Source organism: Drosophila sulfurigaster, unplaced genomic scaffold (assembly GCF_023558435.1).
Source record: "Drosophila sulfurigaster albostrigata strain 15112-1811.04 unplaced genomic scaffold, ASM2355843v2 ctg54_pilon, whole genome shotgun sequence".
NCBI classification, from domain to species: Eukaryota; Metazoa; Arthropoda; class Insecta; order Diptera; family Drosophilidae; genus Drosophila; species Drosophila sulfurigaster.
This window is the reverse complement of record NW_026909719.1, coordinates 265,019-279,344: the sequence shown is the minus strand read 5'-3', so window position 1 is coordinate 279,344 and position 14,326 is coordinate 265,019. Positions and strand designations below refer to the sequence as shown.

The window sequence follows — 14,326 nt, the reverse complement described above, 5'->3', positions numbered from 1 at the left end:
GCCGATCAAAATTGCATGTGCTCGTATTTTCGTTGTTGATTTTAAATCCACTTGGGTGCGAATGACTTTTGTTTCACTCCAAATTGTTCGGCTCGTGTTCAGCATAATGATTTCAACCGCTACTCATTCGGTTCAACAATCATTTTTGAACAAGAATATCACTCAACTCACAAAAATCAGCTCGTATGATTTTACTCATGTGGACTTTTAATTAGGATGGGGAAAACAAGTAAGAAAGTTACAGTCGAGTGTGCTCGACTGTGAGATACCACTACCAATTTTTAATAAAGGCAAAATATTACGGTTTTATTTTCAAAATATACCGAAAATACTAAAAAATATATCAAATTGTATATATATGTATATATACCAAATTTCGCAACTCTAGCTTTAAAATTAGGCTTGTTGTTTGATTTTTTGATTTGCGGGGGCGGAAGTGGGCGTGAAAAATTTGAAACAAACTTGATCTGCGTGCAAACATAACAAATGCTGTCGAAAAAATTATAGCTCTATCTCTTATAGTCTCTGAGATCCAGTGTTTCATACGGACATGGCTATATCGTCTCGGCTGTTGACGCTGATCAAGAATATATACTTTATAGGGTCGGAGATGCCTCCTTCTACCTGTGACATACATTTCCTGCCGGCACAAAGTTAAAATACCCTTCTACCCTATGGGTAGCGGGTATAAAAGCTGTTTTTGACGGGAAGAACGAAGCAAAAAGCTGAACAATTAGAAAAAATAAAACAATAAAAAATATGGTTTTCAATTCATTGAATTCTCTACATTTTATTGATAGACACAGGGTAAGCGCGCGAAATCGCGAATCTATTGAAACATACTTATGTATAAAATTTGAACGGTAGCTGTTCTGATATTCACAATATTTGGTGGATTTCATTACTACTGTCCTCATTCTCCTCATTTTTATTGTCATATGTTCATCCAGTTCCTATAATTTTTAGGAATTTATTAGGAAGGTTATATCTATAGCAGCATTTGTCAAGTCTACGCAAGCCATAACTGAAAATGCATGAATTAGAATAAAATGTATTTTCATTTTAAGTAGAAAACAACTAGTAGAAAACCGAATAGCGCTGTCGTCTTCAAAGTATTTAACTACAAGGTTTCCTAAATGATCAATTGAGCCAACAATGTATGCCACAAAAGACATAGCGCTGTTTCTTGGTCCATCGTCTTGACTGTCAACGTTACAAAATCTACATATTTGGTGTGGTATGCACATATATCGAAGTTACTCTGTAACCAGAGTACTTAACATTAAATACGGAAGCAGCAACTGTCTGTTGCTGCCTGAAATACACAAATAGTGCATTGACACTTTTTCAGCATAAACGCCGGCCACTGACCGTTGTCTGTGCATAACACATGCTCCTCTATATAGTACATATATACATATATATTTATATATTAAATAATACTTATGTATAATAAGTAGCGCTGCCGCCACTTCTTCAACGAAGCAGCGACTTAGCAGCGTCTCAAATAGTCTACTTATGTTTAAGAACCAATGTAACAATTCAATTGATAAATAAACGTCCACTGGAGCGAACCTTCGCTCGTGGTTAAAACAAACACGGATCAACTCTTATTCTACAAGACATTGGTTTGTTTGCATAAATCCGCCCTAGCACTTTTATGCTATTTGGTGATTGTACATTTGCAGTAATGTGTTTTTCATCCGCTAATATTTGCGTAGCTCGAGCCACCGTTGTTGCATTAGGCAGCAGGTCATCAAGATCAACTCCTTCCTTATATCTTCCGCCAATGTTGAGTAGAAACTTGCCCATATTCCTAAATCCATTGCCATTGATTGCCGAAACGGGTTGGCAGTCCTGTGTCACCCATTCCTCACATGCGTCAATACTATCTTTTTGTCTTTAGGCTTCGCAGTAGTCAATAATTTTGACTCTTTAAGCAACTTGCAGCATTTATGTCGGCTTAAATTTTAAGACTGTTTCGGTGAGTATTTCACAAGACCGGCAATATAAAAATCCACCCAGAACAACGCCATATGTTTGCATACATATGTCGTAGAAAGAATACGATTAAAGCATGGATTTGTATTTTCGTTTCAATTGTACATACATATTTATTATAAAATAAAGAATTTATAAATTATTAATATTTGAGATAAAACTAATTATAATAATTACTTTATATATTTAAGTTATTAATATTGGAATGAATGAACGTTTATTTTATTTACCATGTCTTCAGTGGTTGCAATTTTTGATCGTTTTTCGCCAATTAAATTTTTGGCAGCAGAAAACGCCCTTTCCGATGCTGCACTATTTGCGGGAGCTCCTAGTATCATGCAGCTAATTTGATAAAGCAGAGGAAAACGGTCTTTATTAATTGACCCCCACTACAGAACATCAAAATCTTCACTATAACATACACTTAGTGACTTTTTTATATGTTGAAAGATCATCCTGCATAAAATGTTAGTACTCTGAATGGGGTTTCAATAATCTAAAATATATTATCGATATCTTGTGTAGGTTTAATAAATTTTTCTATCAACATTTTGTCTATTTATATGAATATTAATTATAATTTCTTCTACGGTGTGTTTGTTCCTTTTTTAATTCTGAGAATTTAGTTAATTTATTCGGAGGTGAAAACAAAAACAGGGCAATGTTGTGATACATTTTTAAATTTTCTATAACTATTCAATCTAAGTACCCCAAAAGCGAAAGTTACCATTTTTTAACTATTTCTATATCATTGTCATTTGGTGAGGATATTTATACCCGCTGCCCATAGGGTAGATGCGTGTTATAACTTTGTGCGGGCAGGAAATGTATGTAACAGGTAGAAGGAGGCATCTCCGATCCTAGCAAGCTAGTTTTTTCCGGAATTCTAACGGGACATTCTAAAAATGGAATGCAAAGTGTGAACACTTGTTCAATTTTGCTGCTGCAGCTGCGTTTAGTGAGCTTTTCGTCAAAATAAAAGTGAAGTTGAAAGTGGTCGGACGTTCGCAAAAATTCTTCAAATGTGCATTTTAAAGTTGAAGGTATTAACTTTAATAAATTGGTTTTATGAAATTTATCTGACTAATTAAGTTTTATTTGTGTATTTTAGATCGATGAACCCTTTTTTGTTTATTTTGTGAAGGTCTTTTTCGTGTTTAGTTAAAGTTTTAGTTGTGATGCCACGAAATCCCACAAATAGTATGTACATTGTACAACCATGATGGAACCGCCACCGTGCTTGACGGTTTGTCGCACATTCCTTGGTGACTGGATCGTAGGATCTCTAGTCCAATACCAGGAGCGTCCATCTGACTCGAAATATTTTGGAATTGTTTGCTTTTTAGACACTGGTAGCAATGACTTACAGTATCCCAATCCGCTAATGTCAAATTTGTGTATGTTGCGGCAAAGTTTTGACGCAGCATTATGTGTCTTTTTGTAAGAAATGGTTTCTTTTTCATTTCTTTAGCTTTTAGACCCAATTTGTTGAGGCTACGGCGAACTGTCCAAGCACTGGCATTCAAATTAAGCATTGACGCCGCTTTTATTGGTGTGATATCAGGATTGCCTGTTACCAAGTTAGCGACGTGGCGTGTGTCACGTTCACTCAGAACTCTGGGTCGGCCTCCTGGATTTATTGGAATGTTTCCTAGACTGTGTTTTTTTAGTCGCTGCACAGTCATATGGCTAACACCGAATTTTTTAGCCACTTTTCTTTTTAGCCATTACAAATTTAATTACCATGTGGCTTTAAAATATCAAAGCTCACCGAGTAAAATGTAAACAAATAAACTTTAACGGTTAACTAAGCTTTAGAGCTAAACACCCAAGCTTTGCCATTGTGAGTGCAAAACTGTAACATTTGACTTTTTTTACAGTTTGACGTGTCATTTTCTTTAACTGATAACAAATGGCTTTAAATTTTGCTTAATAATAGTAAATGATATAACCAATAAAACAAGACTAAGATTTTTAAAATGCGTGCATTAGAAAAAAGTTACAGACCTTTGAAGTTGCAACAATGAACTCGTGTTACAGTTTTGCTCGTCAGTGTATGTTAATGTGTTCGTCTGACTTTTAGGGTACTGTATGCCTAAAATCAGCTGCAGAAATTTGCAGAAGTTAATATAATCGGAAAAATACTGATGCCATCTAGCGTTTATCCTTATTGTGCTTTTGTTTTGTTCTCGTCGCTCGTGTTCGTAATGTTTTTTGAAATATTTTTATTTATTTATTTAATTGAAATTCACTTTTTAGGAGATTCCCATAAGTGTGCATTTACACGACTATATATTTTTAATCTTTGGTGTGCAGAAGATGGCACCAACGCTGGAAGATTAAAAAAAAATTATTGAAGTTATGCAAGAGCAAATTGAAAACAACGGTTACATTTCCGAGCTAAGCCAACTACCAAAACGAATTGATTGCATATGCAAAAGAATTGCTACTTTTTGGGATAGCTACAAGCGGAAGAAAACTGCAATTATGCAATATCAATCAAGTTAGCTTAATGAAATAGAAACAATTGTGTTATTGAGAACATTAAGGATGATTCCGCTAAAAACTTAATTTTGATAGGAAAATGGGGATTCGATGGTAGCACCGGACAGTCTGAATATAAACAGAAAGCGCTTAACAATAATTTGGACGACTCTACTCTTTTGTGTTACCTCATACGTACCATTGCAGCTGATTACAAATGCCAGTGATCCCAAAGGTCAAATAATAATTTGGAAAAATCCCCGACCGTCATCTACACGCTTTTCTGCAGACCAATGAGGTTCCAATTTGAAAAGAAACAGCTCAATTACTAATTTGTGTTTACAAATTTTGCTTAGTTTTCCGATTTGGACCATATTTGGCAAGCATACATATATAAAACTCGTCCAAGCATACTATCTGTAAGTTTGGTTTACATATCTTGAAAAACAAAAAAGTTGTTCATACTATGTACTTATTTCTATCCTATCGTTCCTATGGCAACTACATGATATAGACGTACGATATGGCCAATTTTTCACTATGCATTTCAAATAATTTTTTAGGATTTAGAAAAATTTCACATTGATATCTTAACGGAAAGTATTTATGGCCACGACTCCATACGAGCCCAACCACTGTGCTGCGGTGTATACAATAATAACTATATTATTCATGATTCCTGAAAATTCCTGATTGCGATCAGATAAAAATTGTGGAAGTTATTAAAGAAATACTTTTGTATGGGCTAAAAGGCCTACTTAGTCTTAGTTGCTTTGGCCGACAATCTGGTATATTTTGCCGTCTATGGTATATTATGAATGCGGCACTATATCGATATTGGTACATTTGGAAATTTTGAAAATAAATATTTTGCTTTTATTCAAAATGGGTAGCGGGTATCTCACAGTCAAGCCCACTCGACTGTAGCTTTCTTACTTGTTTTTTTAAGTTATTAATATGTGGCACAGACAAGTCCAATATCGGATAATTGCTACTCTCCAGCTTTTGGAGCAACATTCAAAGGCGGCAAGAAGGTTTAACATTCCGCTAATATTAATTAAATTTATATCCGTAATTCTTGATATTTAATTTTTTCCACCAAAATCTACGAAATTTCCATCAAATTTAACTCAACCGACTTCAAGAGGTTAAATATAGTATTCAACGAGTTGGAGAGTAGCTTTTCAGGGTGCTTGTTAAGTTCCAGTTTTGTCCAAATTTTTTAAAATACTTAACAAGTTTGCTGCAGCGATTAACCAGATCCAGCAATTCTGGTACTTCATTCACAACTTTGCCAATCACATTGTGTATCAAGTGATTTGCACAGTGTATTGTGCTCAGTCCATTGAACGCTGCTTTCATATTAGCTCCTCAGTCGGTAACAAATATTGGATCGTCAAACAGTAAATCACATCCAAAGTCACGTAAAATTCGCTCCACCCATTAATTTCACTGCTAGTTTTTAAGAGTACCTTCTTTGACGTAATGCATAGTCCGTAAAATATAAGATTCTTTAAAGAAATCGTCCGTCCAGATATCTGAAATTATGCTATATCCATATAGTTTCTGCTCTTGAATTTCGATTCTTACTTCATTGATGTGAAAATCATAGAGCGCACCGATGTTTCGCGATATAGTTGTGTGATGCGGCATTACAGAGTCATTATTGACATTTTAAGCGGTTGACCATTATTTATTGTCTACTCCGTTGCCAGGTTGGTGCATTTCTTTTTGGTTTCTGAGGGTACATCAACGACAGGAAGACTGCGCTTTCGGCTATTGGTCATAATGTAGCATTTGTACTTAACTAAATTTGATGTCCTTTCTTCACGTGAAGCAGTAGGCTTAAGCTCACCAGCTAATAATTTCGATTTAGTACTCTTGTACTCTTTAAAAGACGATTCAGTTGTTGTGTCCAGCAATTTTGTTTTAATATACAAATGAACATTCACATACATACATATATTTTTACAATCCCTGTTTTTGCCTCTGGCTCTAAATCATCTCAAACATACAAAAGACAATCACAAACATATAAAACAAGTCAGAGAGTCAGAAAAATTTGATACAAACTTGATCTGCGTGCAAACATAACAAATGCTGTCAAAAAATAAATTATAGTTCTATCTCTTATAGTCTCTGAGATCCAGTGTTTCATACGGACGGACGGACAGACACACAGACGGACATGGCTAGATCGTCTCGGCTGTTGATCTGATCAAGAATATATATACTTTATAGGGTCGGAGATGGCTCCTTCTACCTTTAACATACATTTCCTATGGCATAATTGCAGGTTTGTTTACATAAATTAAAACGTATACAGCAAATTATACTTATTTGCCTGTTGCAATTCTCAAGTGGTTCTAGTTTCGATTTGAGTGGAGCCTCTCTAGTGGTTTTCACTGACATGAACGATGGATCATTAGCTGAGGGTGATGCCTCAGGTTCTGGGTCCGCTTTGTGCGGACCAGTCATTGTGCCAAACCGAACATAAGCTTCCAAAGGCGCCTCCAATGCCTACAGACACATACAGGAGCTCACTCCGCTTATTATCGAATGACAATCCCGAAAACGCCGATGGTGACAATAGCAACTACCGAGAGGCTAGAGGCTCCTAAAAAACCGAACACAAGGCTCGAAAAGCGCCTCCAAATTAACCCGCCACATCAACCAATTCATGTAAAACTATATCAACGCTGTACCACTAACCATACAATACATAGATTTTTTATGTTGAATGTTCTTTATTTACATCTGCCCATGAGGGCAATTAATTAAATTTTATGATACATTGAAGGGGGAAAAGTAAATATTTTATCTTAGGTTGAGGGTGTATTAGGAAGATATTACGCTATGGGACTCTGAAGGGGAGATCAACGGGGTGAAACCTTTTAAGCCTGAATGGCGTTGTGCTGTTGTCCAGGATGTTGATGGCTAAGTGGTTGTCATGATTTTCCAACCTCTGCAAGTGTCTTTTGCTGATTTTTGCTACTTCTTCACAGACTTATGGTATGTTTAGGTCTCTTTTTGTTGTTGAGTTGCGCACGTAGTATGGGGCATTTACTAACTGCCTCAGAAGTCGACATTCTGATCTTTCAAGCTTTTTAATGTTTGTTGTCGAAGCAGTGTCCCAGAGCTCAATTCCATAGGTCCACGCTGGCTTAATTATAGTCTTGTAAAGAAGCACTTTGTTCTTTTTTTGACAATTTGCTATACAATACATAGATGCGTCATTTCACACAACCAAAACGTATCTTTAGTGCTGCCAACTTTTGAGCAGCAAAAAAGCTGTTTTTGACGGAAAGAATGGAGAAAAAAGCTAAAAAAAAATCTAAAAACTAATGTATCAAAAATAAGAAAAAATTTCTAAAAAAAAATAACAATTTATTAAATTCATTTTTGTTTAAAATTATCGTCTTGGTCTGTCTTATTTGAATATGACATATTCGTGCCTTTCATCTGCAGATATTGTGCAGGCACTTCATAGTCGATGCAGCATTTTCCCATCTTTCGCATGAATTTCTGTATATTAAAATAAAAAACGAATAGAGTATATCTTTTGCTTGAAATTTACACTTTGCCTTATGCTTAGAATGCTGTTAGTCGTGCTGACGCCCATTGAATTTCTTAATTTTGATTTAATTAGGTTAACCTGGCTAAATAACCTTTCCACCAGAATCTTTAAAGTTTTGCACCTCAAACCGAAATTTGCTTGTGTCGCTGTTGTTGTCCCACTTAATCAAATTTATGTTGTTGTATTGGCGTTCTATTTCAGCAATATTTTTGCATTGCAGGAACTCTAAAATATCTGTGATGCCCAATATCTTAGTGACGGGAAAAACATCAATCTGTTTAAGAATCTTAAAATTATCCGGTAGCCTAGAAGTAATAACCAAAATTTTTTGGTCGTTTATAAAAAATAACAAAAAACTGCTTACCTCTGTTTTAATTGCTTAATCAATTCAATTGTGAAATATGTGTTATATTTGGCAAAATGTGTGTATTTATGGCAAACTCGAAATCATTTAGCAATTCTGTTGCGTTGGCGTTATTGCTTTGAAATGACTTGTTCACCTTTTGTCTCAAAGAATTGGCTTTAAAAAACAACAAATAACGCTAGTTAACGTCATCGCTGAATTGCTTTGCGCTTTAAAGCATTTTTCATTAGTTGCAGCTAAGCTAAAGTTCAATTTCAGCTCTTCCCACTGATGCAATATTCTCGATTCCGCCAATTCAATCGACAACCATCTTGTGTCACTGACTCTGGGTATTTTCAAAGGAACCTTTTAGAAAAAATTTACATAATTAAAATAGTTACATAATTATATTTTATAGAACATAATTGGCACAATAAAGTTAGCAAGCTAAATACTCACGGACACTTAAAAAACAATACATAAATGTTAAGATAAAAATTCAAATGTCTGTAACAACAGTTTGAAATACCTTATCATCGTTTAAACATTCATGCATTTTTTGATACACTATTTGACGGCATGAACTTTTAGCAAACCAGTTAACGTTTCATAAATTAAGAATTCTAAATTCCTACTCTGGGAGGTGATGTTTACATACTTGGCTAATAGCCAGCTGTACAGAATGGCACACACATTTTATTAAAATTAGGGTTGGCGTTTCCTTTTTTAATTCTGTGAAAACACTGGTTTTTTGCCTGTCATGACATTGGCATTGTCTGTCCCAATATCAATGAGATTCTTAATATCTGATTTATAGGACGACAATACATTTTTGACGCTATATGCAATGGCTTCGGCATCTCCACTTTCTAAAGCTACAATTTTCAAAAATGTAGAGACGAATACACCCCGCCGCATCGAAAATTAATTGATAACCTCACCTACATAAATATATATACTTTCACAAAATAAATTTATTAAATATTTAATTCAATGAAAGTAATTGTTATTAAAAATTATGTTAATACATACCTAGAAGTTTTGTAACGCTTGTGTCTGTGGACTCGTCGAGGAGTAGGCTGTTTTTTGATTCTCCGATATCTTCGCGTAAGTCTTCAGAAAAGTGTGATCATTTTTTAAAATGTTTGTGCATTTGGTCCGGTGTAGATTTATATTCGCCTCATCGAACCGTTTTTGCATAGGCTCCCAAGCTGTATGCTGTGCAATAAAAAGGCACAGTGTTGCTTCCTTAATTTGCACATAATAATTTTGAGATGCTCTTGCAAAGTTGAGCTTGTTCGCCTGGGCAAAGCCACTCATGGCACTTGTGTGCTTCCTTGATGCAGCGTGAGCTCGCAGATCACTCAGTTTCGCTGTAATAGTGCTCTTGCAATAATTGCAATAAAACCTCTGCTGGTCTGTGTCATCCCTGCGAATCCATGCCTTGAATTCATAATTTTTAAGCCACACATCGCGACATTTTTGCTTGCATTTCACAATTTTTAAGAATTTACGCGCACTTTTTAAATAGAGATGGAACCACTAAATAGAGATGACATTCGCGTATATCGAGAAAAACCACTCGATCCGCCACCACTTTTTGTGGTTTGTTTGTAAGTGACTATCGTAAAGCTGTCACTTCATATTTTGTATTTAAGCGTTAACAACATAAAAAAAAAGTTGAAAAAAGAAATACTCTTGTATGGGCAAAAACGCCTGCTATGTATGAATTCTATGTATGCGTATACGTATCTACATGCTTGCCTATGTTTGTATGTTTGGTATCTGAGAAGTTTTACAACGAAGATTTTTGTTTTCTTTTTTACTCTAATTATTTATTTAAAATCTGTCTCTTTGGACAATAATTAAATTTACGGAGGTAGCCTTGTCGATTAGCTTCTTACAAGAGATGGTTGGTGGGGTACTAGAGGGCTAGTCATCATCCTCCATAGGCAGGTCGAGGGGGTGTTTTCTTCTAAGTCTCCTGACAGTTTGGCTGTTGTCCAGGATGTTGATGGCCAGTACGTTTGGGTGGTTATGGAGCCTGATGATGTAATTCGTGCTCACTTTTCGGATTTCATTTATCACCCAGGGGAACCCGGAGAACCTCGTATATGGTGCTGTTGTCGTGATAGGGATGATCGTTCGAGACTATTCTCAGAGCCTTATTTTGCAGCCTTTGTATATTTCTGCAACACTGGCAATGCCCCAAAACTGAATGTCGTAGGTCCAGATTGGCTTAATATTTGTTTTATAAACGAGCAGTTTACGTTTGCTTCTAGGTTTGGAGCGTCTTCCGATGAGCCATTGGAATTGCTTCAGCCTGCTTTCTCTTCCGTAGGATGGGTGTGCGCCATATTAACCGCCTGTCGAGCGTCATGCCCAGGTATTTTGACATGGAATTTTCGGGAATGTTATCCGCATTGAGGCTGACAGTTACCGTTGCGGACTGCGAATGTAGTTTGCGTGGATTTCTCGGGGTTTACCGAGACGTTCCACCTCCGTAGCCAGGGCTCGATGGTGTTTGAGAATTGTAGGCATATCCGTTGTGAACAACGTGTACAGGAGAGGGCCTAGAACGCTGTCTTGTGGTACCCCGGCTTGGATTCCTTTCGTGGTGGATCGCGCATCTCCGCATCTAACGTAAAAGCATCTGTTGCCAAGGTAAGATTGAAGCAATACGTATGGGGTTGAGACAGCCTTCTCTTTAGTTTGAGCAGTAGCCCTGGGTGCCAGACTCTGTCGAAGGCTTGCTTCACGTCAAGCATGTCTCCAGGCAATGGCCAATAACTCCTCGAACGAGCTCTGCCCGAGCTTCAAAAGCTCATCCTTCAGCTGCTTTGCGGCTCTGTTAATGCTTTTTTATTTTGTTTTATATATATATACATATATATATATATATATACTTTATAGGGTCGAAGATGCCTCCTTCTACCTGTTCCATACTGATAACGTAGGGGCGCTGAAAAGTTCCAAGCTCTTCCTTTTCCGAAATAAAAAACACTCGCGGTTTTTTCTTATAATAAATATGTATTTATTGCAAACTTTTCGGGTTGTTGAAAACGCACAATTGGGGGGGTAATTATACCGATGTAAGTGAGACGTGGTTTTGAACTGACAATAGAGAAAATGCCGACGGCATTTCGTCGATCTATTCTGGGCGCGGCTCAGCGGTGGTGAGTTGTGGGAGAGAGAAGCTGAGAGCACTGGAGCTTGAGTGCATTCTTACGCATTGAGCGCATTGCTAGTGAGCGGAAAAGCTTTGAGTGGTTTTCGGTCGGCGGAGCGGAGGTGTGCCACTCACATAGCAATGCGCTCACATCAACATTCTCCCCCCCTTGGAATATTGGGATTGCAAAGAATATCAAACTTGGGAGGATACCCGGCAGGACAATATCAGGATAGATGGAGTGGGTCATGTCTTTGGGGCGCAACGTCGCCGTGCAGACTCCTTCAGCGCCCACGCGAGTGATGGAGAGGCCCAAGGCCCCTGGCATCAACTCGCTGATGATAGGAAAATGGGGATTCGATGGTAGCACCGGACAGTCTGAATATAAACAGAAAGCGCTTAACAATAATTTGGACGACTCTACTCTTTTGTGTTACCTCATACGTACCATTGCAGCTGATTACAAATGCCAGTGATCCCAAAGGTCAAATAATAATTTGGAAAAATCCCCGACCGTCATCTACACGCTTTTCTGCAGACCAATGAGGTTCCAATTTGAAAAAGAAACAGCTCAATTACTAATTTGTGTTTACAAATTTTGCTTAGTTTTCCGATTTGTACCATATTTGGCAAGCATACATATATAAAACTCGTCCAAGCATACTATCTGTAAGTTTGGTTTACATATCTTGAAAAACAAAAAAGTTGTTCATACTATGTACTTATTTCTATCCTATCGTTCCTATGGCAACTACATGATATAGACGTACGATATGGCCAATTTTTTCACTATGCATTTCAAATAATTTTTTAGGATTTAGAAAAAATTTCACATTGATATCTTAACGGAAAGTATTTATGGCCACGACTCCATACGAGCCCAACCACTGTGCTGCGGTGTATACAATAATAACTATATTATTCATGATTCCTGAAAATTCCTGATTGCGATCAGATAAAAATTGTGGAAGTTATTAAAGAAATACTTTTGTATGGGCTAAAAGGCCTACTTAGTCTTAGTTGCTTTGGCCGACAATCTGGTATATTTTGCCGTCTATGGTATATTATGAATGCGGCACTATATCGATATTGGTACATTTGGAAATTTTGAAAATAAATATTTTGCTTTTATTCAAAATGGGTAGCGGGTATCTCACAGTCAAGCCCACTCGACTGTAGCTTTCTTACTTGTTTTTTTAAGTTATTAATATGTGGCACAGACAAGTCCAATATCGGATAATTGCTACTCTCCAGCTTTTGGAGCAACATTCAAAGGCGGCAAGAAGGTTTAACATTCCGCTAATATTAATTAAATTTATATCCGTAATTCTTGATATTTAATTTTTTTCCACCAAAATCTACGAAATTTCCATCAAATTTAACTCAACCGACTTCAAGAGGTTAAATATAGTATTCCAACGAGTTGGAGAGTAGCTTTTCAGGGTGCTTGTTAAGTTCCAGTTTTGTCCAAATTTTTTAAAATACTTAACAAGTTTGCTGCAGCGATTAACCAGATCCAGCAATTCTGGTACTTCATTCACAACTTTGCCAATCACATTGTGTATCAAGTGATTTGCACAGTGTATTGTGCTCAGTCCATTGAACGCTGCTTTCATATTAGCTCCTCAGTCGGTAACAAATATTGGATCGTCAAACAGTAAATCACATCCAAAGTCACGTAAAATTCGCTCCACCCATTAATTTCACTGCTAGTTTTTAAGAGTACCTTCTTTGACGTAATGCATAGTCCGTAAAATATAAGATTCTTTAAAGAAATCGTCCGTCCAGATATCTGAAATTATGCTATATCCATATAGTTTCTGCTCTTGAATTTCGATTCTTACTTCATTGATGTGAAAATCATAGAGCGCACCGATGTTTCGCGATATAGTTGTGTGATGCGGCATTACAGAGTCATTATTGACATTTTAAGCGGTTGACCATTATTTATTGTCTACCCGTTGCCAGGTTGGTGCATTTCTTTTGGTTTCTGAGGGTACATCAACGCTTTAATGCTTTTTATTTTGTTTTATATATATATATATATATATATATATATATACTTTATAGGGTCGAAGATGCCTCCTTCTACCTGTTACATACTGATAACGTAGGGGCGCTGAAAAGTTCCAAGCTCTTCCTTTTCCGAAATAAAAAACACTCGCGGTTTTTTCTTATAATAAATATGTATTTATTGCAAACTTTTCGGGTTGTTGAAAACGCACAATTGGGGGGGTAATTATACCGATGTAAGTGAGACGTGGTTTTGAACTGACAATAGAGAAAATGCCGACGGCATTTCGTCGATCTATTCTGGGCGCGGCTCAGCGGTGGTGAGTTGTGGGAGAGAGAAGCTGAGAGCACTGGAGCTTGAGTGCATTCTTACGCATTGAGCGCATTGCTAGTGAGCGAAAAGCTTTGAGTGCTTTTCGGTCGGCGGAGCGGAGGTGTGCCACTCACATAGCAATGCGCTCACATCAACATTCTCCCCCCCTTGGAATATTGGGATTGCAAAGAATATCAAACTTGGGAGGATACCCGGCAGGACAATATCAGGATAGATGGAGTGGGTCATGTCTTTGGGGCGCAACGTCGCCGTGCAGACTCCTTCAGCGCCCACGCGAGTGATGGAGAGGCCCAAGGCCCCTGGCATCAACTCGCTGATGCGGCTTACGGGACAACACGGAACCAACTCGCGCTTCGAAAGCCGCTGTCCCCATGTGTAACCTGACCGCCGCGGTGGGGAGTATGC

At 37.3% G+C, this 14,326-nt stretch overlaps 1 pseudogene; it reads right to left on the bottom strand.

Moving 5' to 3' along the window:
* Window positions 1-10,946, bottom strand: part of LOC133849965 (putative nuclease HARBI1) — a 30,335-nt pseudogene extending 19,389 nt beyond the window's left edge.
* Between the last annotated feature and the right edge of the window lie 3,380 nt (window positions 10,947-14,326).